The 20,695-nt window shown below is 38.1% G+C and overlaps 1 non-coding gene across 1 annotated transcript; it reads left to right on the plus strand.

Moving 5' to 3' along the window:
• Positions 1 to 15,152: 15,152 nt before the first annotated feature.
• On the plus strand, positions 15,153 to 15,256 carry LOC148545962 (small nucleolar RNA R71). Its single transcript, XR_015900783.1, has one exon. It is a non-coding gene; the product is annotated as a small nucleolar RNA R71 (small nucleolar RNA).
• The last annotated feature ends 5,439 nt before the right edge of the window (positions 15,257 to 20,695 follow it).

Consider the following 20,695-nt stretch of genomic DNA (forward strand, 5'->3'; position numbering starts at 1 on the left):
TTTAATTGTAATTGATGAGGGATTGATGATTATTGAAATTGATGAGGAATTGTAGTGATTGTTGATATTATTGATGATTGATATTGATTATGAATGTTATGATGGTTTTGGGTGTTGGTGATAATTTTGATTATTGGTTATTGTGGTTCATGATGGAAGTAAATGAGTGAAGTGTTTGAAAATTTAATGGATTGGATGATAATAATGGAATAAAAGAATTGGTGCTTGTATTGATTAATGTTGAGAATTTGAATGGTGGTATTAAGAAAAAGGTATGTGATGTTAGGTTAAATTTTAGATTTGGAAGAGGTGAGTAATAAATGATTTAGATGATTGAGTGGTTGAAGTAGTGTTTGGTATGAATTTTGGGTTGTTTTTGGTATGGTTGAAATGTGATTGATTGGTATTGGATCGAGGCTTGGTTAAAATTGAGGTTATGTGGTTTTTGGGTAAAAATAGATTTTTGGTGAACTTTGCCTGATCATAATTTTTGCTTCGATTTTTAAAATTTGTTGAATTTTGTTTATATTTGAAGATTATTGAAAACTCTTCGATTTGATATAAAGTTTGCAAAATTTGGAATTTTGTAGAGAAAGTTATGATCATTCAAAGTTGGTGTTGAAAATCTAAGAGTGTGCAAAGTTGCAGAATTTCAGGATTTCTGATATGTGCGCACGCACAGGTAGGGAAAAGGGCTCTGGTAGCAGCACTAGCATAGGTTGTGCGCACGCACATTAATGAAGAATTACGACCTGTGCGGACGCACAGCCCTGTGCGCATGCACAAGTCGGGAAGGGTCGTCTGTTAGGGCGCTCGCATAGCTTGTGCGAGTGAACAGACTTTATAAATTTTAGTACCTGTGCATACGCACACCCCTGTACATATGCACACTTTCAAAATCTTCCTGGGCATGCACACTGACGAGAGAAACTTTTGCGTGGTCTAGAAAATTACGGATAAATCCTCGTTGCAAGTATAGTTTCTAAACCTTCAAAAATCCCTTCGTACAAACGTTTTGGTTGTCACAAGTAACAAACCCCTAAATAAATTGTTAACCGAAGTATTCAAACCTCGGGTCGTCTTCTCAAGGAATTGCAGGGAGGTATGTTCTTATTATTGGTTATGCAAAGGTATGTTTTGGGGTTTTGGATTAAGGTAAAAAGTTAGTTGAATGACAAGTAAAATAACTATGAAGGTCCTGTCCTAGTTATCCTTATCGATTGTGATGAGAGTTGGATTTTTCTCCCACTTTGTTAACCTCTAACTATGAAGGTAAGTTAAGTGGATGAATTAATTTCGATTCCTCAAGTCCCAGTCTTTCCTTAGGAAAAGTTAGAGTTATTGAAACTCGAATTAATTCTTGAAGAATTCCAAATTTCAATCAACAATGAGTTTGATAACTCGAGAGTCACCAATTAATCAACCAAAGCCAAAAGGGGAGAAATTCTATTTGAATGAAAATAATTTGGATAAATGGAGAACATTAATAAATTAAAGAAAGCAATCATAAGTTTGAAATACCTCAAATTATATTAAATAAAATATGAAAATTTAACATGGAAAAAGTTCATAAGCCAATTTGGCAACATTTGTAGATACGAATAAAAGCATTAAAGTAAAAGTAGAATAGAAACATAAATAAAAGTAAATATTAAACCTGGAATGAAGAAACGAAGAAATCCTAATCCTAATCCTAAATCCTAAAAGAGAGGAGAGAAATCTACCATGCTGGTTTTTCGTCACTGCGACGCGTTCGCATGGAGCACGTGATCGCATCGCCTATCGTCAGAGCAACTATGACATATTATATATCAAATTGAATCCCCGGATGTTAGGTTTCCAACGCAACCGGAACCATGTGGTTTGGACCTTTATAGCTAAAGTTATAGCCGTTTGAGTGCGAAGAGGTCAGGCTGGACAGCTTAGCAATTTCTCCAACTTCTTGTATTCCTTCCACTTTTGCATGCTTCCTTTCCATCCTCTGAGCCATTCCTGCCCTGTAATCTCTGAAATCACTTAACACACATATCAAGACATCTAATGGTGATAAGGGAAAATTAATTTTTGGTAATTAAAAGGCTCGGGAAGCAAGTTTCCAATTATAGAATAAAATTGGAAAGGAAATATAAAATCATGCAAATATTATGAATAAGTGGGTAAAGAGTTGATAAAATCCACTCAATTAAGTACAACATAAACCATGAAATAGTGGTTTATCAACCTCCCCACACTTAAACATTAGCATGTCCTCATGCTAAGCTCAAGAGAAGCTATAAAGAATGAAGAGGAATGGTAGAATGTATGAAATGCAACCTATGAATGCAACTACATGAAAAATGTTTCTTCCTACTTGGTTAAAAGTAAATAAGCTCTTCAAGACAAACATAAATCAGATTTCACTAATTCAAATCATACAATAAAAGACAAGTAAACTTGTAAGAAGATAGCTCATGAAAGCAGGGAACATAGAATCAAGCATTGAACCCTCACTCGAAGTGTATATCACTCTAATCTCTCAAGTGTCTAGGGTTAATCACTCTACTCTTCTCTAATCATGATTTCTAAACTTTGTTCTTCATCTAACCAATCAACAAATATTTAGCATACAAATACAAACATCATGAGGTCTTTTCAGGGTTGTAATGGGGCTAAGGTAAAGGTAAGGATATATATATATATATATATATATATATATATATATATATATATATATATATATATATATATATATATATATATATATATATATATGGTTAAGTGAGCTATAAATTGAATCTTTAATTAACCTAAACTTTCACCTAACATACATATACTCTATATAATTCTAATTCATGCCTAGCTACCCAAAATTCCCACTTTTACATCACATACTCATGTATCAACTTTTTCTTTTTAATTTATCACATGTGCATTGATTTTTCATTAACATAACATTGGGGTAATTTTATCCCCTTATTTATATATATATATATATATTTTCTCTTTTTCTCTTTTTTTTTGAATCATAAAAGCAAACATAACTTATCAATGCACATGGATTCTCCATTATTTTTCTATTTTGGTTTTTCATGAGTAGGTTCCCAAATTCCCAATATTCAAATAAATTAGAAACATGATACATTCTCTTATTAACCCAAGTTCCCACAATTTCCCCATACTTAGTTAATGCAAAATCCCTATCTTAAGCTAACCAAAGATTCAATTGGGATATTTAATTGTTTTTCTACTTAAGGCTAGTGATGTGGTAAGATACAGAATAAATGGGGATTAAAAGGCTCAAAGTGGCTGACAAGGGTGATTTAAAGGGTAGGCTTATTTGAGATAAGTGAGCTAAAATCAAATAATGGCCTCAATCATATGCAAGCATGTAAATACACTAAATAATGGACATATAGATTGGAACAAAATATAGATTACAATCATAGTGAAGAAAACACACAAGAATAAAAATTTATGGTTAAATAATGTAACCATGTAAATAAGCTCAAAATCTCATAGGTTGTGTGTTCTTTGTCTCAAAAACCATGTTCCAAATACAACTTCAAACAAGTTTTAACATAAAAATTTTTTCAATTTAAATTAGTGAAAATTTTCAAAGATAGGGTTTTAAAAGAATTTTATTACTTTAACCAAGTAGTAACTAAATGCATAAAATCAAACAAATATGCAAATGCAATAACTAATTTAACAAAGAAAATTTAACCATTGGTGTTGAAACAGAAAGGTACTAACCCATGGAGATCGGTATCGACCTCCCTACACTTAAAGATTGCACCGTCCTCGGTGCATGCTAAGATGTGCAAGTGGACGGGTGGCTTCAACTGATGCTTTTCTCTATAGATTGTATAGATTGTGCAGATTGACTTGCCTGTCTTCCCATGTAAACGTCTTCCGGTTCTCTTCCGGGTGGCCATCCTGAAAGAAAAAGGGAAGAAGAGTAACCCAGAAATAAAGATAGGAAAATAAATACAGTATGGGTGGGTTAATGCCAAATAATAAGGGTCTCAATTACATGGTAGCTACAACATGCAAGTGAGAAAACAATAGAAGCCATGGTATGCCAGTGGTACAAAATGTACAACAATGGGGAAGAGAGTGGGGAAGGAGAGATAATATAAATTCATGTCAATACAAAAGTAATACAGATATAAAAGATTGGTATTGATTTAAATAATATTACTCAATCAGAATTAAACAAGTCATTAAGCACCAAGAAAATACTAGAAAAGATGTAACAGTTGAATAAGAATATTTGAACACCAATGGTAAAATAATAAATTTAGAAAAATAAAAATATGCAATGAATGAAAGTATGCAAATAAATAAAATAAAATAAAAGATAAGAAGAATGAGAAGGGAAAGAAATGAAGTAAGAAAGAAAGAAGAAAGAAGAAAAGATAGAAGAAATTAGGATTAGAGAAGAAAAGATAAGAAAATTGGCACTAATCTGGATAGGTTGTGTGACGCTGGCGACGCGGTCGCGTGGTGCGCAATATGGTCAGGCGACGCGGACGCGTGGGGCACGCGATCACGTGACTTGATTTGTGCTAGTGGCGGGAGTGCAGCCTCGCGGTCGCACAACTCTCTGTTCGAAACTCGCATGCCCCACGCGATCGCGTCACCCAGAATTTTGGCAAAAAAGAGTTTCGAACAGAGAGATGTGCGACCGCGAGGCTGCACTCGCGCCAATCGCACAAAACAGGCTACGCGATCGCGTGACCCACGCGTCCGCATCACCTGACCTTATCGCGCACCACACGACCGCGTCACTCACGCGTCCGCGTCACAAGCGGCGCACAGAATATCCAGATCAGCCAAATTTCTTATCTTTTCTTCTCTAATCCTTATTTTTCTTATCTTTTCTTATTTCTTTCTTCTTGCTTTCTTCTTTTCTCTCACTTTCATTCTATTTTATTTAATTTATTTGTATACTTTCATTCATTGCATATTTTTAAAATTATTATTGGTGTTCAAATGTTCTTATTCAACTGTTACATCTTTTCTGGTATTTTCTTAGTGCTTAGTGACTTGTTTCATTCTTATTGAGTAATATTATTTAAATCAATTCCAATCTTTTATATATGTATTACTCTTGCATTGACATGAATTTATATTATCTCTCTTTCCCCACTCTCTTCTCCCTTGTTGCAAATTTTGCACCACTGGTATGCCATGTGCTTATATTGTTTTCTCACGTACATGTTGAAGCTTCCATGTAAATGAGACCCTTATCATTTGGTATTAACCCAACCATACTTCATTTATTTTCTTATCTCTATTATTGGGTTACCTTTCTTCCCTTTTTCTTTCAGGATGGCCACCAGGAAGAGAACCGGAAGACGCTTACATGGGGAGACAAGCAAGTCAATCTGCACAATCTATAGCGAAAAGCATCAGTTGGAACAACCCGTCTACCTGCACATCTCAGCATGCACAGAGGACGGTGAAATCTTTAAGTGTGGGGAGGTCGATACCGATCTTCATGGGTTAGTTATTTCTTGACTCAACACCAAATTTTTTATTTTCCTTGTTAGTTGTTGCATTTGCATGTTTGATTGCATATTTATTTGATTTTTTTGCATATTTTACCACTTGGTTAAAGTAATATTTTCTTTTTCAAGAAACCTTTTAGAGAATTTCACTAATTTGAATAAAATTTAATGTTACACTTGTTTGAAGAAATATTATAATGGAACATGGTTTAGAACTCGAACACACAAAACTTGTGAGATTTTTGAGCCTATTTGAATTGGTTGCATTTTATCAACCAAAATTCTGTTTTAGTGTGTATTTTTCTCTCTAAAATTGTGATCTTTGTCTTGCTTAATTCTATATTTCTATTATTTGATGTATGCATACACTTATATGATTGAGGCCTTATTTCACTGAGCTTACATACCCATATGGCCTTAACCCTTTCATTATCCATTGCAAACCAATTTTGAGCCTATTTTACCCCTTTGTTCTTTACTTTAGCTCATTACTAACTCTAAGCGGAAAACAATAATGTCTTTAATTTAAATCCTTGGTTAGCTTAGACTAGTGAGAATGCTTATAATTTAAGTGTGGGAAAATTGAGATTGAAAATATTTGGTTTGAGAATTGAGTATGTTAGAATTTTTCTGAAAATATGAAAGAAATGTTTAGGACATGTTTATGCATTCAATAATTTAACCATATGCATTGAAAAAAAATAAAGAAAAAAATAATAATTAAAAAAAAGAGAAGAAGAAAAAGAGAAAAAGTACAAATAAGAGAAAGGGGACAAAATGCCCCAAAGTAAGTGGTGAAAGCAATGCATATGTACGGTACTTAGAGTTAGAATGCATGAATAATGTGGAAAACATGGTTGATGGATAGTTAGATTTTGTATTGTGATTACATGGATTGTCTAAAGTTAGGTGGAAAGTTTAAGTTAATTAAGGATTCAGTTTTTAGTCCACTTGGCCAAATACAATCCTACCTTGACCCTAACCCCATTACAACCCTTAAAAGACCTCTTGATATGTGTATCTGTACATTAAATTTATGTTGATTGTTAGATGAAGAGCAAGCCTTAGAAAGCAAGGTTAGTAGAGAATTGAGAGAATCGAACCTAAAACACTTGAGTGAATAGAGTGTATACACTACCAGTGAGGGTTCGATGCTTAATCCCTTGTTCCCTGCTTTCATGAGCTATTTTCTTCTTGCAAGTCTATTTGTACTTTATTTTTATGATTTGAATTAGTGAAATCCAGTTCATATTTCCTCTTGAAAGATTTGTTTACTTTTAACTAAGTAGGTGGAAACATTCTGCATGTAGTTACATTCATAGGTTGCATTTCATACATTCTTCATTCTTTATAGCTTCTCTTGAGCTTAGCATGAGGACATGCTATTGTTTAAGTGTGGGGAGGTTGATAAACCACTATTTCATGGTTTATCTTGTGCTTAATTGAGTGGATTTTATCAACTCTTTACCCACTTATTCATACTATTTGCATGGTTTTACATTTACCTTCCTAATTATGTGCTTTTATTGAAAACATGCTTCTTTGGCCTTAAGTTCCCTATGTTTAATCCTCTCTTATTACCATTAGATACCTTGATATGTGTGTTAAGTGATTTCAGAGATCACAGGGCAGGAATGTGATACACGGAAAACTTGTCTCATAACAAATTTCCTTCGGCAAGTGTACCGAATTTGTCGTCAAGTAAAAACTCACAATAGAGTAAGGTCGAATCCCACAGGGATTGATTGATCAAGCAACTTTAGTTAGAGGAATGTTCTAGTTGAGCGAATCAGAATTTGGGTTGAGAATTGCAGAAAATTAAATGGCGGGAAAGTAAATAACAGAAAAGTAAATGCTAGAAATAAAGAGCTGAATGTAAATGACGGAAAGTAAATTGCAGAAGCTTAAATGGGAATGGGGTAATTGCTCATAAAAGTAAATGACAGAAATTAAAGAGAATGGGTAAGATCAGAAATGGGGAGTTCATTGGGCTCAGGAGATGTTGCATTCTCCGGATCAATTTCATTTTCATCTCTTCCTCAATCAATGCACTCATTGATCTCCTTGGCAATCTTAAGTGATCGAATTACAATTCTTTGTAATTCAATCTCTCACATCTTGATCAATAGCCAATTCCTTGGTCAATTGCTCATGAGAAGAGATGAAGTATGGTCACTGATTATACCACATGCATTTCCCAAATCAAGTATTGAGAGGATTATAGTCACATATCCATTCAAACCCAATTTGGTCCAGCATGAGAAAGCATTTCTAGCATGATCTCTTCATTCCTCTTTCAATGTTCAGAAGAGATCCAAGTTTGAATAGCTTCTTTTCCAAGATAACTACCCAATTGGATGAAGATCGAAAGCTTTCAAGTAAAATCAAGAGGAAAGATAGAAGAAGAATAATGAAAACTAGTATTGATCCATCAAATTACAACAGAGCTCCCTAACCCAATGAAAGGGGTTTAGTTGTTCATAGCTCTGGAAAATGAAAACAAAGATGGAGAATACATGATGAAACTAGAAGTGCAGAGAAAGTAAAATACAGAGAGTAGTTCTATGCCAAGAGGCTCCCTATAATTTCCAACTCCCTTTTTCAATTCAAAGCTACTCCTATATATACTACTCTTCTGATCTTCTAGTTGGCTCTTCAAGTCTTGGGTATGGGCCTTTGGATCTTGAGTTTGAAGCAGTTATCTTCTTCATTGGGCTTGGCTTTACTTGCAGAGAGAAAGTGTGAAGTGGGCAAAGACTTTAGCTCAGGACGTTAGTGGTGTTAACGTTCAGTAAAAATATGGGTTCGAGAACGTTAGTGACAATTACCTTTTTCACTAACGTTCCTCACCAGAGTAAGAGCCACGTTAACTTCAACGTTAGTGGCACAAACGTTGCCACTAACGTTGCCTCTATGTCCTTCGCACACGTTATTGGGACTCACCTTTCCCAGTAACGTTGAGAAGTCTCCCCCTTCCTTACGTTAGAGTCCACGTTAACTTAGTTAACGTGGCTCTTTTAACGTAGGCTTGCCAACCTTCGAGAACGTTAGTGACACTTACCTTTGTCACTAACGTTCCAATGTGCCCTTAGCTCCCACGTTAGAGTCCACGTTAACTAGGTTAACGTGGCCTCTAACGTGGCTGTGCTAGCCATCTCCAACGTTAGTGACAAAGGTGAATGTCACTAACGTTGGCTCATCATCTCTCCTCCTCACTTTAGCTTCCACGTTAACTAAGTTAACGTGGGAGTTAACATGGCTCATTGTGGCTTGTGTGGCCTCCTTCCAACATTAGTGACAATGTTAGGTGTCACTAACGTTGGCGATTACCTTCCTTCTTCACGTTAGCTTCCACGTTAACTAGGTTAACGTGGGGGTTAACGTGGCTTATTGGGGCTTGTGTGGGTTAATCCCAATGTTAGTGACAATGTTTGGTGTCACTAACGTTGTCGACCACCTACTTTCTTCACGTTAGCTTCCACGTTAACTAGGTTAACGTGGGAGTTAACGTGGCTTATTGTGACTTGGCCAACGTTAGTGACAAAGTTGAATGTCACTAACGTTGGCTTCCCCTTTACCTCTTAACGTTAGAGTTCACGTTAACTTAGTTAACGTGCCTCTTAACGTGGGCAATGATGGCTTCGAGAGCGTTATTGGCGATTACTTTTCTCATTAACTTTGCAAGTTACTCCCATTCCACGTTAGTACTAACGTTAGTGTAACTAACGTAGCCGCTAATGTGGTTCTTCTTTGCTTCCTTTGTCCTGAAATCAAGCAATAAAGTGCATCAAAGTTCTAGTCCAAGTCATGCGAAATGCAACATCAAATTTGTCATTAAATTCATGCAAAATCCTCATGAAATCATGTAAAGTGCACAATGTATGCTGGAATCAAGATGTAAGTGAATATCTACCCAAAACTAGCTTATTTTTTAAGGAAATGCATGAAACTACCTAAAAACAGTAAAGAAAAGGTCAGTGAAACTGGCCAAGATGCCCTGGCATCACAACACCAAACTTAAAGCTTGCTTGTCCCTAAGCAAGTACTGGAACAAGAGAATGATGAATGGAATGCCAAGAGAAATGAGTCATTCTTGTGGAGGTCATGCCCCTGGTTTTATGGTGGTTTCATGCATAGCAACTTAGGTTCATTCCTGGCTTTCAGACCTTTATCATGTCCTAGAACACTCACTGTGATTGCATCCCATGAGACTTTTATTCATTGATCCTTTTATTGTTATTTCAGGGCTTATTTGTGTTCTTAGGCTAAGTGCTCTGTAAGGGGGCGACTCTTTAAGATAAGCTTTCAGCCAACACTCCCGAACCAGTTGGTTCAAGGTGCTAGGTGTTAAGACACCCCTAAGGACTTACTCCCTCAAGTCTCTTTCCCCCATACATACACACCACAGGCATATAGTTTATTTATTTTCTTTTCTTGAGACCTTGGTGTCCTGCACCTCTTTGGGTTACTAAATGCTCTGTAGTGAAGGTTACTCTTGATAGTAGACTTTCAGCTGATAATCCCGAGTTAGTTAACCCAAGTTACCAAGTGATAAGGCACCCCTAAGAGCTTATTCATCCAAGTAGATCCCTCACACAGGAGCACCATAGACACATAACTCAAGATTAAAACCATTGGTGCCTAGCCTTATTGCTTACTCTTTTTCTTTTATTTTTCAACCTTTATTGTTCTTTCCTTTTTTCTTATTAGGATCTTCTTATTTAGCTAGTCTCATGGGGTATGTCTCAAGCATAGTATTCCTGACAGATAGTTGTCTTCCCACCTTATGGTTGAACCAACTTAGCTAACTTATGACTATACCATAAACTCATGAACTTACTCCATAGTATGAACTCCTCTCTGATCTTTCGAAACACACATTATCCTTTCATTTGATTCAAAAGGACAAGCATACAAGTAAGCAAAGTAAGGATGCAGTGACATAAAGACTAGCAAACATAGACCTCTTCAACCGAAAACTTAAAAGACAAAATAAAAATAATTCAAACTAACATGGAAGCAAGTTCTATTTCATACAAGATCTTCCTTATTTAAAGCATAGAGAAAGATGGACCAAAGAAGGAACTCCACCACCTTTTACTCTTGTGGATGCCCATGCTTTCCTCCTTGTTTGTCTTCTTTGTGTCCTCTTGCATTCCCTCGCATCCATGCCAATCTTGCTTGCTTCCAATCCTCAAGTGCCTTCCTCACTGATTCATGACTCTCTTCCACCTTTTGTCTTTCTTCTCGTGCTAATTCATCCCTCATTTCTTCATACCTTGTGATTCCTGGATGCAATATAGGTAGCTGTCCTACCAAGTAACCGAGCCTGGCTTGAGTATTTATATGATGCCCAGTCTCGCTCAGGTAAACTCCTTCTGCGAATGCCCTTTGCTCGTCCAATAGTTCTGCCTGTTCTATTTGTCTTCGATGCATCTCATGTATATGTGCACCTTGATGTGCTTGGATGTTGATTAGCCTCTGGATGGATTCTTGTTGCTCATTTTGCCTTTGTTCTATCCTGTGGAATGTTTCACTCCATTGTTGTCCTTGACTCAGTTGCTGACCCATCATTTGCTTTTGCCACTCCCCTTGTTGAGTCATCCATCTTGAGAGTGACTCCTCTTGCTGCCCCATCATCTGTAGTTGAAGCTCTCCTTGTGCTCCTTGGCTTTCCAAATATTGTCGAGATAGCCCATCAATAGCTTCCTGCAATTGGTGCATATCCAAGGTGGCTAGTGCTTGCCCCTCTACGACTTGTCCTTCTACTACTTGAGGGACCGGTCTCTTCCTTTGCTTCCGTTGAGGCAGGGGGGATGCGGTAGCATGCATTCGTCGAACGGTTATTGGAATGCCCTCTTTTATCCACACGGGGTCCTCATCTTCAAACACCACCCCAGCTTTCTTGCATAGTCGGTAAATAGTGCTGGGGTAACCTAACGTTCCCCTTGAGTCACTTTTCTCTGCCATTTTTCTAATGCCTTCTGCTATGAGTTCATGAACCTTGATCTCTCCTCCTTTGAGTATACAGTGCACCAGTGTGGCTCTCTTGAGATTCACCTCCGAGTTGTTCGCTGCTGGGAGGATGAACCTCCTTACAATTTCGAACCACCCTTTTGCTTCCGGGGTGAGATCTGCTCTCTTGATGAACCTTGGTCTCCTATCTGCATATCTTTCCCAGTCAGCTTTTGGTACACAAATGTCTTGCACAATCTGGTCATGATTAGGGTTGTTGTCCATTCTTGAATGATAACTCTCTTCTTCAAACGGTATGGACCACAGCTTTAATGCCCTCATGACACTCATGGGACCAAAATCTACAATCTTTCCTCTCACAAAGCTTGTATATGACTCATCTGCCTTATCATATCGGACCGCATTTGCATAAAACTCTCTTATAAGATTTGTATTTACCTTAATGACCGGATCAGTGAGGAGCTCCCATCTTCTCTTTTCTACCTTCTTTGTGATTTCGGGACACTCAGTTTTTCTAACTTGAAATTCCAGCTCATAAATAATCTCCTTATCCACCATCCACCCGTATTGCGATGCATGGTGCAAGCTTCTAAATCTCTTTTCATCATACGGGTGTTGCTCCATAGGTTCCTTTCTCTTCCTTCTTTTAGAGCTCGAAGATGCCATGAATGAGGGTTAATGTGTGAAGTTGGCAAGGGTGTGGAGACTTTTGGTTGTTTAGGGTTGAGTGCAATGGATGGAGTGAGGGAGAATGTTTTTAAAAGGTTAGGAAATGCTTTGTTCCGAAATGGATAAGTGTGAAGAGTGGGTGTGGAGTGTGAAGCTAGGGCACGGAACAAGGATTACTTATATAGAGAGGTTGTGAGTGAAAGGAGGGTATGGATTGATGGAGTGGTTGCTTTGATGGACGGTTAGGGTTGTGCATGGAGAAGGGACAAGGATCATCACTTTATGAGGGTTATTGGTTCGGTCTTCAGGGGTCTCTTTTTTTTTTCAATGTTGCATGGAAACATTTTCCAATGTGTTCCCTTTTGAGAACAAGTGTGTAGTCCCTCTTCATGAAGTGGCCGAACCCTTCTCATTTAGTTGTCCAATCAATCTCCTTCAATGTTCCTCTCTTTTTCCCTATAAAGATAAAATAAGAAAAGTAAGAATTAATATTATAAAAAAAATAATTTAAACTTTACGGCTAGAATACTAAAAAGAAGAAAAGATTAGATTGTTTATTCATGAATTCTAACTAACTGTGTATCCTTATATGCACATTGGTGACACCATGGGGTGACACCAAACTTAGTTTGGAGCACTGTGATGAAAAGTTCTGTTCAAAGCTCCAAGACTAGCATGCTCTCAGCTGCATTCATGCTTTCTTGGCACGCTTTGAACACCAAACTTATTCTTCACTATATACTGCAATATAAGAATTTCACCAAGTATTTGTCAAGTTTGGGTTAGGATTCATGAATATTGACTTATTCACTATTTTCTAAAAGTATATAAAACATGGGTTGCCTCCCATGAAGCGCTTCTTTAGCGTCACTAGCTTAACGTTTCTCCCTCATCAGGGTTGTTGGTAATGCTTAAAGTCCTCCCCTCTTGCTGTGGACTTATATCCATTGGTTGTATCAATGATCTCTACATGTTCCAAGGAGAGAACTCTGTTGATAGTGAAGACCTTAGGTAACTGAGATGGTACAGTGGGGAGATTAGGGGGGATATCTGGGAAGTAAGCTGAGATCACTTTATCCCCTGGAGAGAAGTCCTCTGTAGGGATCTTCTTGTTTCTCCACCCCCTTGGTACCTTCTTCTTTGTCCCTTTTGATGTTGCCTTGCTCTTTGTGACTTCTTCTTCTAAGGGAATTTTATTGTTGTCTCCACATGTCTCTGGTGGTTTAGGTTCCTCCAGCTTTTCCTTGAGCTGTGACAACTGCTTATTTCCTTGTTCATCAACCAAGGGCTTTCCCATATGGGCTGGTTGTGCTTCAGTGCTTGCTTCCTCTTTTAGTATCCCATTATGATCTTTGCTTGGTTCTTTGTTCTCTTGGTCTGCTTCTTGTGAGAGTTTGAAGACATTGAAGCTGAGTCGTTCATCATGAATCCTTAATATTAACTCCCCTCGCTCCACATCTATGCGTGCTCTGGCTGTAGCTAGGAATGGTCTTCCCAATATGATTGGGTGAGTGTAACTCTCTTCCATGTCCAATATGACAAAGTCTGTTGGGAGGAAGTATTTCCCAACTTTTACCAGTACATTCTCCACCACTCCTATTGCTTGTTTTTGAGTTTTGTCAGCCAGCCTGATGACTACATCTGTGGGCATTATCTCATTGATCTGCAGCCTCTTCACCAGGGATAAGGGCATTAAATTGATGCTTGCTCCCAAATCGCAGAGTGCTTTATCAAACATTGTTTCTCCTATGGCACAGGGGACATGAAAACTCCCTGGATCTTTTCTTTTTGTAGGCAACTGTGGTTGAATGAGGGCACTGCACTCCTTGTTCATCACTATAGTTTGGCCTCCCTTGAGTGAGCTTTTCCTGGGAATCAGCTCCTTCATATACTTGATGTATGCAGGCATTTGTTGAATAGTCTTGATGAATGGTATGTTGACATGCAGAGATGCAAACAAATCTAGAAACCTTGAGTATATTCTCTTCTCCACAGCACCATTGAGCAATTGGGGAAAAGGTGCATAGAGTCTCAGCAGCTCCTGTTGTGAGATTTCTGGTTCTTGATGATCTTTTTCCTTCTTCTCTACTGAGGTATCTTCAGGTTGTTCTGACAGCTTGCTTGGCTTGTCCTCAGTCTCCTTATCACTTATAGTGACCATCTTGCAATCTTCCCATCTTACTTTCTTTGTTTCACCTCTCGGATTCTTCTCTGTGTCACTTGGGAATCCATCTGTGGGTTTGGGTATTTGCTCAGAGAGATTCCAACCTCTTGATTGTGTCTCCCTGGTTCTTGAAATTGGCTCGCACTTCCTCCTTGAACACCTTGTTGTCTTGAATCTCCTTGCCTATGCCTTCAAGTAGATTCTCAATCCTTGAGAGTCTGTCATCAAATGATTGTAGATCGGAATTAGAGGTGGAAGGATGAGGTAAATTATTTTGGTTTTGATGTGGATGTGGAGAGATGTTGTTATGGGGGTATTGATATGGTCTAGATGTAAAATGTTGGTGGCTTGCATTGTTGGGATTTGGGCGTCTTTGATCAAGGCTTTGGTCTTGTTAATTTTCCCACCCAAAGTTTGGGTGATTCCTCCATCCAGGGTTGTAGGTCTTGGAGTATGGATCATGGTTTTGCCTACGTGAATTCCCAATGTAGTTGACTTGCTCCTGACTTCCCTCTGCTTCTTCATTCACTCCTTCTTCGGTTGTTGATGAAGTGGAGATTACTGCTACTTGGTTCCTCTTCATCTTCTTGGTTAAGTCAGCCAGCTGCTTGGTAATGAGCTTGTTCTGAACCAGCAGAGCATCTACATTGTTTAGCTCCATCACTCCTCTAGTGTTCCCTCTTTCGGAAGCATAGAAGTAGTCACTCTCTGCTACAGTTTCAATGACATCTATGGCCTCCTCAATGGTCTTCTTCTTGTTCAAAGATCCTCCGGATGAATGGTCTACGGCCTTCTTTGACTCATAAGAGAGCCCTTCATAGAAAATGTGCAGCTGCACCCATTCGTTGAACATGTCAGGTGGACACCTCCTTGTTAGGTCTTTAAACCTCTCCCATGCTTCATACAGAGTCTCACCATCTTGTTGCCTGAAGGTTTGGACCTCAGCTCTCAGCCTATTGATTCGTTGAGGGGGGTAGAATCTTGCTAAGAATTTGTTCACCACATCTTCCCAAGTTGTCAAGCTCTCCTTCGGGAAAGACTCCAGCCACTTGGCTGCCTTATCCTTGAGTGAGAATGGAAATAAGAGCAGTCTATAGGCGTCAGGATGAACACCATTAGACTTCACTGTGTCACAATTCTCAGGAAGGTGGTTAGATGTTGATTGGGGTCCTCTTGGACACTCCCTCCGAACGAACAGTTGTTCTGAACAAGGGTGATGAGCTGTGGCTTCAGTTCGAAATTGTTGGCGTGGATGGTTGGCTTTTGAATGCTACTTCCATAGTTTCCTGTGTTTAGATTGATGTAAGAGCCTAAAACTCTTCTATCCTCCCCAGCATGATTTGCTCGACCTCCTCCGCCATGGTTGTGAGTCTCTTCTTCATGATGGTTTTCCATGTTTTCTTCCATGTTTGGTTCAAAGTATTCCTCCTCTTCCTCAGCACCAACTACTCTTTTTCCTCTTGCTTCCCTCCTTAATCTAAAGAAGGTCCTCTCAAGTTCAGAATCAAAGGAAGTTGAAGCCCCGCTTCTTCTCCCTGTCATACAACCAACAAGTACAAGCAAGGAAAATAGATGTAGAAAGTATTTCTGTCAGAATGACTGTTAGTGTGAGTGATGCAATATATCAAACAGTTAGTGGGTTAGTGAAATGAATGGTAAATAACTAAAAATGAAAAAGTAGGGGGAAGGGAAGAAATTAACTAAAACTGAAAGTAAATTACTCAAACAGAAAATTAAATCAAACAAAAATAAAATGCTCAATCTAGTGATCCTCCAATTTAATCATTGTTGATGCACAATCAATCCCCGGCAACGGCGCCATAAACTTGATAAACGAAAAACTTGTCTCATAACAAATTTCCTTCGGCAAGTGTACCGAATTTGTCGTCAAATAAAAACTCACAATAGAGTGAGGTCGAATCCCACAGGGATTGATTGATCAAGCAACTTTAGTTAGAGGAATGTTCTAGATGAGCGAATCAGAATTTGGGTTGAGAATTGCAGAAAATTAAATGGTGGGAAAGTAAATAACAGAAAAGTAAATGATAGAAATAAAGAGCTGAATGTAAATGACGGAAACTAAATTGCAGAAGCTTAAATGGGAATGGGGTAATTGCTCATAAAAGTAAATGACATAAATTAAAGAGAATGGGTAAGATCAGAAATGGGGAGTTCATTGGGCTCAGGAGATGTTGCATTCTCCGGATCAATTTCATTTTCATCTCTTCCTCAATCAATGCACTCATTGATCTCCTTGGCAATCTTAAGTGATCGAATTACAATTCCTTGTAATTCAACCTCTCAAATCTTGATTAATAGCCAATTCCTTGGTCAATTGCTCATGAGAAGAGATGAAGTATGGTCACTGATTATACCACATGCATTTCCCAAATCAAGTATTGAGAGGATTATAGTCACATATCCATCCAAACCCAATTTGGTCCAGCATGAGAAAGTATTTCTAGCATGATCTCTTCATTCCTCTTTCAATGTTCAGAAGAGATCCAAGTTTGAATAGCTTCTTTTCCAAGATAACTACCCAATTGGATGAAGATCGAAAGCTTTCAAGTAAAATCAAGAGGAAAGATAGAAGAAGAATAATGAAAACTAGTATTGATCCATCAAATTACAACATAGCTCCCTAACCCAATGAAAGGGGTTTAGTTGTTCATAGCTCTGGAAAATGAAAACAAAGATGGAGAATACATGATGAAACTAGAAGTGCAGAGAAAGTAAAATACAGAGAGTAGTTCTATGCCAAGAGGCTTCCTATAATTTCCAACTCCCTTTTTCAATTCAAAGCTACTCCTATATATACTACTCTTCTGATCTTCTAGTTGGTTCTTCAAGTCTTGGGTATGGGCCTTTGGATCTTGAGTTTGAAGCAGTTATCTTCTTCATTGGGCTTGGCTTTACTTGCAGAGAGAAAGTGTGAAGTGGGCAGAGACTTTAGCTTAGGACGTTAGTGGTGTTAACGTTCAGTGAAAATATGGGTTCGAGAACGTTAGTGACAATTACCTTTTTCACTAACGTTCCTCACCAGAGTAAGAGCCACGTTAACTTCAACGTTAGTGGCACAAACTTTGCCACTAACATTGCCTCTATGTCCTTCGCACACGTTATTGGGACTCACCTTTCCCAGTAACGTTGAGAAGTCTCCCCCTTCCTTACGTTAGAGACCACGTTAACTTAGTTAACGTGGCTCTTTTAACGTAGGCTTGCCAACCTTCAAGAACGTTAGTGACACTTACCTTTGTCACTAACGTTCCAATGTACACTTAGCTCCCACGTTAGAGTCCACGTTAACTAGGTTAATGTGGCCTCTAACGTGGCTGTGCTAGCCATCTCCAACGTTAGTGACAAAGGTGAATGTCACTAACGTTGGCTCATCATCTCTCCTCCTCACGTTAGCTTCCATGTTAACTAAGTTAACGTGGGAGTTAACGTGGCTCATTGTGGCTTGTGTGGCCTCCTTCCAACGTTGGTGACAATGTTAGGTGTCACTAACGTTGGCGATCACCTTCCTTCTTCACATTAGCTTCCACGTTAACTAGGTTAACGTGGGAGTTAACGTGGCTTATTGGGGCTTGTGTGGGTTAATCCCAACGTTAGTGATAATGTTTGGTATCACTAACATTGTCGACCACCTACTTTCTTCATGTTACCTTCCATGTTAACTAGGTTAACGTGGGAGTTAACGTGGCTTATTGTGACTTGGCCAACGTTAGTGACAAAGTTGAATGTCACTAACGTTGGCTTCCCCTTTACCTCTTAACGTTATAGTTCACGTTAACTTAGTTAACGTGACTCTTATCGTGGGAAATGATGGCTTCGAGAGCGTTATTGGCGATTACTTTTCTCATTAACTTTGCAAGTTACTCCCATTCCACGTTAGTGCTAATGTTAGTGTAACTAACGTAGCCACTAATGTGGTTCTTCTTTGCTTCCTTTGTCCTGAAATCAAGCAATAAAGTGCATCAAATTTCTAGTCCAAGTCATGAGAAATGTAACATCAAATTTGTCATTAAATTCATGCAAAATCCTCATGAAATCATGTAAAGTGCACAATGTATGCTGGAATCAAGATGTAAGTGAATATCTACCCAAAACTAGCTTATTTTCTAAGGAAATGCATGAAACTACCTAAAAACAGTAAAGAAAAGGTCAGTGAAACTGGCCAAGATGCCCTGGCATCAGAATGGCTCAGAGGATGGAAAGGAAGCATGCAAAAGTGGAAGGAATACAAGAAGTTGGAGAAATTGCTAAGCTGTCCAGCCTGACCTCTTCGCACTCAAACGGCTATAACTTTAGCTACAGATGTCGAAACGACGCGGTTCCAGTTGCGTTGGAAAGCTAACGTCCGAGGCTTTGATTTTATATATAATATGCCATAGTTGCTCTGACGCTAGGCGACGCGACTGCGTGACCCATGCGGCCGCGTCGCAGTGACACAAATCAGCGTGTTTGAATTCGCAACCAGCAAATTTTGGGCTGTTTCTGACCCAGTTTGTAGCCCAGAAAATATAGATTAAATGCTATAAAGTGGGGGAATGCATCCATTCATCAAGAGACATTCATATTCATAATTTTAGGAGTAGATGTAGTTTTTAGAGAGAGAGAGGTTCTCTCCTCTCTCTTAGGATTAGGATTTAGGACTTCTCTTAGTTTTAGGAGTGACTTTCAATCCCAGGTTCAATGTTCTTTTTATTTATTTCTCCAATTTAATTTGTATGTCAGATTTAAGTTCTTTTGTGAATACAATTCGAGGTATTTTCAGACTTAATTTTGCTTTGCTTTATTTATATGAATGCTTTTAATTTAATTTAGATATTTTCCCTTTTGGTCTTGGTTAAGAAATTAGTAACTCAGGAGTTATCCAACTCAACAGCATAATTGATAATTGTTATCCTTGCTAATTGAATTGATCTTCAATAATCCCAATCTTTTCTTAGGAATTAACTAGGATTCAAAGATCTAACTAATTAGTCACTTGACCTTCCCTTGTTATAGCAAAGGTTAACTAAGTGGAATTAAGATTCAGTTTTCATCATCATTGATAAGGATAACTAGACTGAACTTCCAATTTCTCATACCTTGCCAAAAGTTTATTTAACAGTTATTTTATTTGTCATTTAAATATATCTGTGCTCATTGCCCAAGCTCCAAAACCCCCAATTTACAAAACCCATAACCAATAATAAGAACATACTTCCCTGCAATTCCTTGAGAAGATGTCCCGAGGTTTAAATACTCGGTTATCAATTTTAAAAGGGTTTATTACTTGTGACAACCAAAACATTTATACGAAGGGATTTCTGTCGGTTTAGAGACTATATCTACAACGCGACTGTTTTTATGAAATTCTTTACTGACAAAAATCCTAACGTCAGTTGTACACCCTCCTCAACATCAATTTCAAACGTCTTTGAAGGAGGCTTGATAACTTGACTTTCCCATGGAGGTTCTGCATCTCCTAAATCTTCAACCACTTTTTCCTCTTCAATAATTACTGCTTTGTCCAGTAATTTTAATATAAAATCGTACTCATCCTTGATGATTTTCTTTCCATGACAACTCTTTTCAACTACTCTTTCATCTTCAAGGGTCTCTCCTACCTTTACCCGTAGGGCCTCCTCTAGCTCTTTATGAAGTATGGATTCGCGAAGATGATTCCTTCTTTCATGTTCCATATCAATAGCATAATTGGGATCATCTTGCTCTTGGATTGATGGATGTGGGTGCTCTTCCATGGAGGGTGGTGATGGGATGAAAAAATCATTATGTGGTTGAAAAGGAAGTGCACTAGAGCTTGAGGGTTGAATATTAGAGGTAGAGGGTTGGTTCATGCGGGATATAAGATTTTGGAGTGTAGATGTGAGACCAATGATGTTAGAGATGAGCGTATTATTATCCAATGGAGGTTGGGGTGGATCTATGTATGGTTCATTTGGTTCATAGGGTGGTTGGTATGGTGGATGTGGGTTAGGGTCATATGGTGGTGTTTGGTGGTGAGGGACTTGTGAGTATGGTGGTCCAAAGTCATGTTGAAGAGAGGGTTTATAGGCATATGGTGGTGGTTGTTGATAGTCCATTGGAGGTGGTTGTTGCCATGAGGGTTGATCAAATCCTTGTGGCTCCTCCCATCTTTGACTGTTCCAACTTTGATGCCTGTTCTCATTGTAATTTCTTCTTCCTGCAACATAATTGTAACCAGACTCATAGCCAAAGGGGTGAGAGTTCATAGTAGCAAATAAAAATTAAAAACAAAAATAAAAACAAATTTAAATTAAAAGGTTATTTAAATTTTGAATTTGAAAATTAAATTTTGAAATTTTTAATTTTAGATTTTTGAAATTTGAATTTTGGAATTTGAAATTTGAAATTTGAAATTTAA

The sequence above is a fragment of the Arachis ipaensis genome, chromosome B9 (assembly GCF_059453495.1).
Source record: "Arachis ipaensis isolate K30076 ecotype BB chromosome B9, ASM5945349v1, whole genome shotgun sequence".
NCBI lineage: Eukaryota > Viridiplantae > Streptophyta > Magnoliopsida > Fabales > Fabaceae > Arachis > Arachis ipaensis.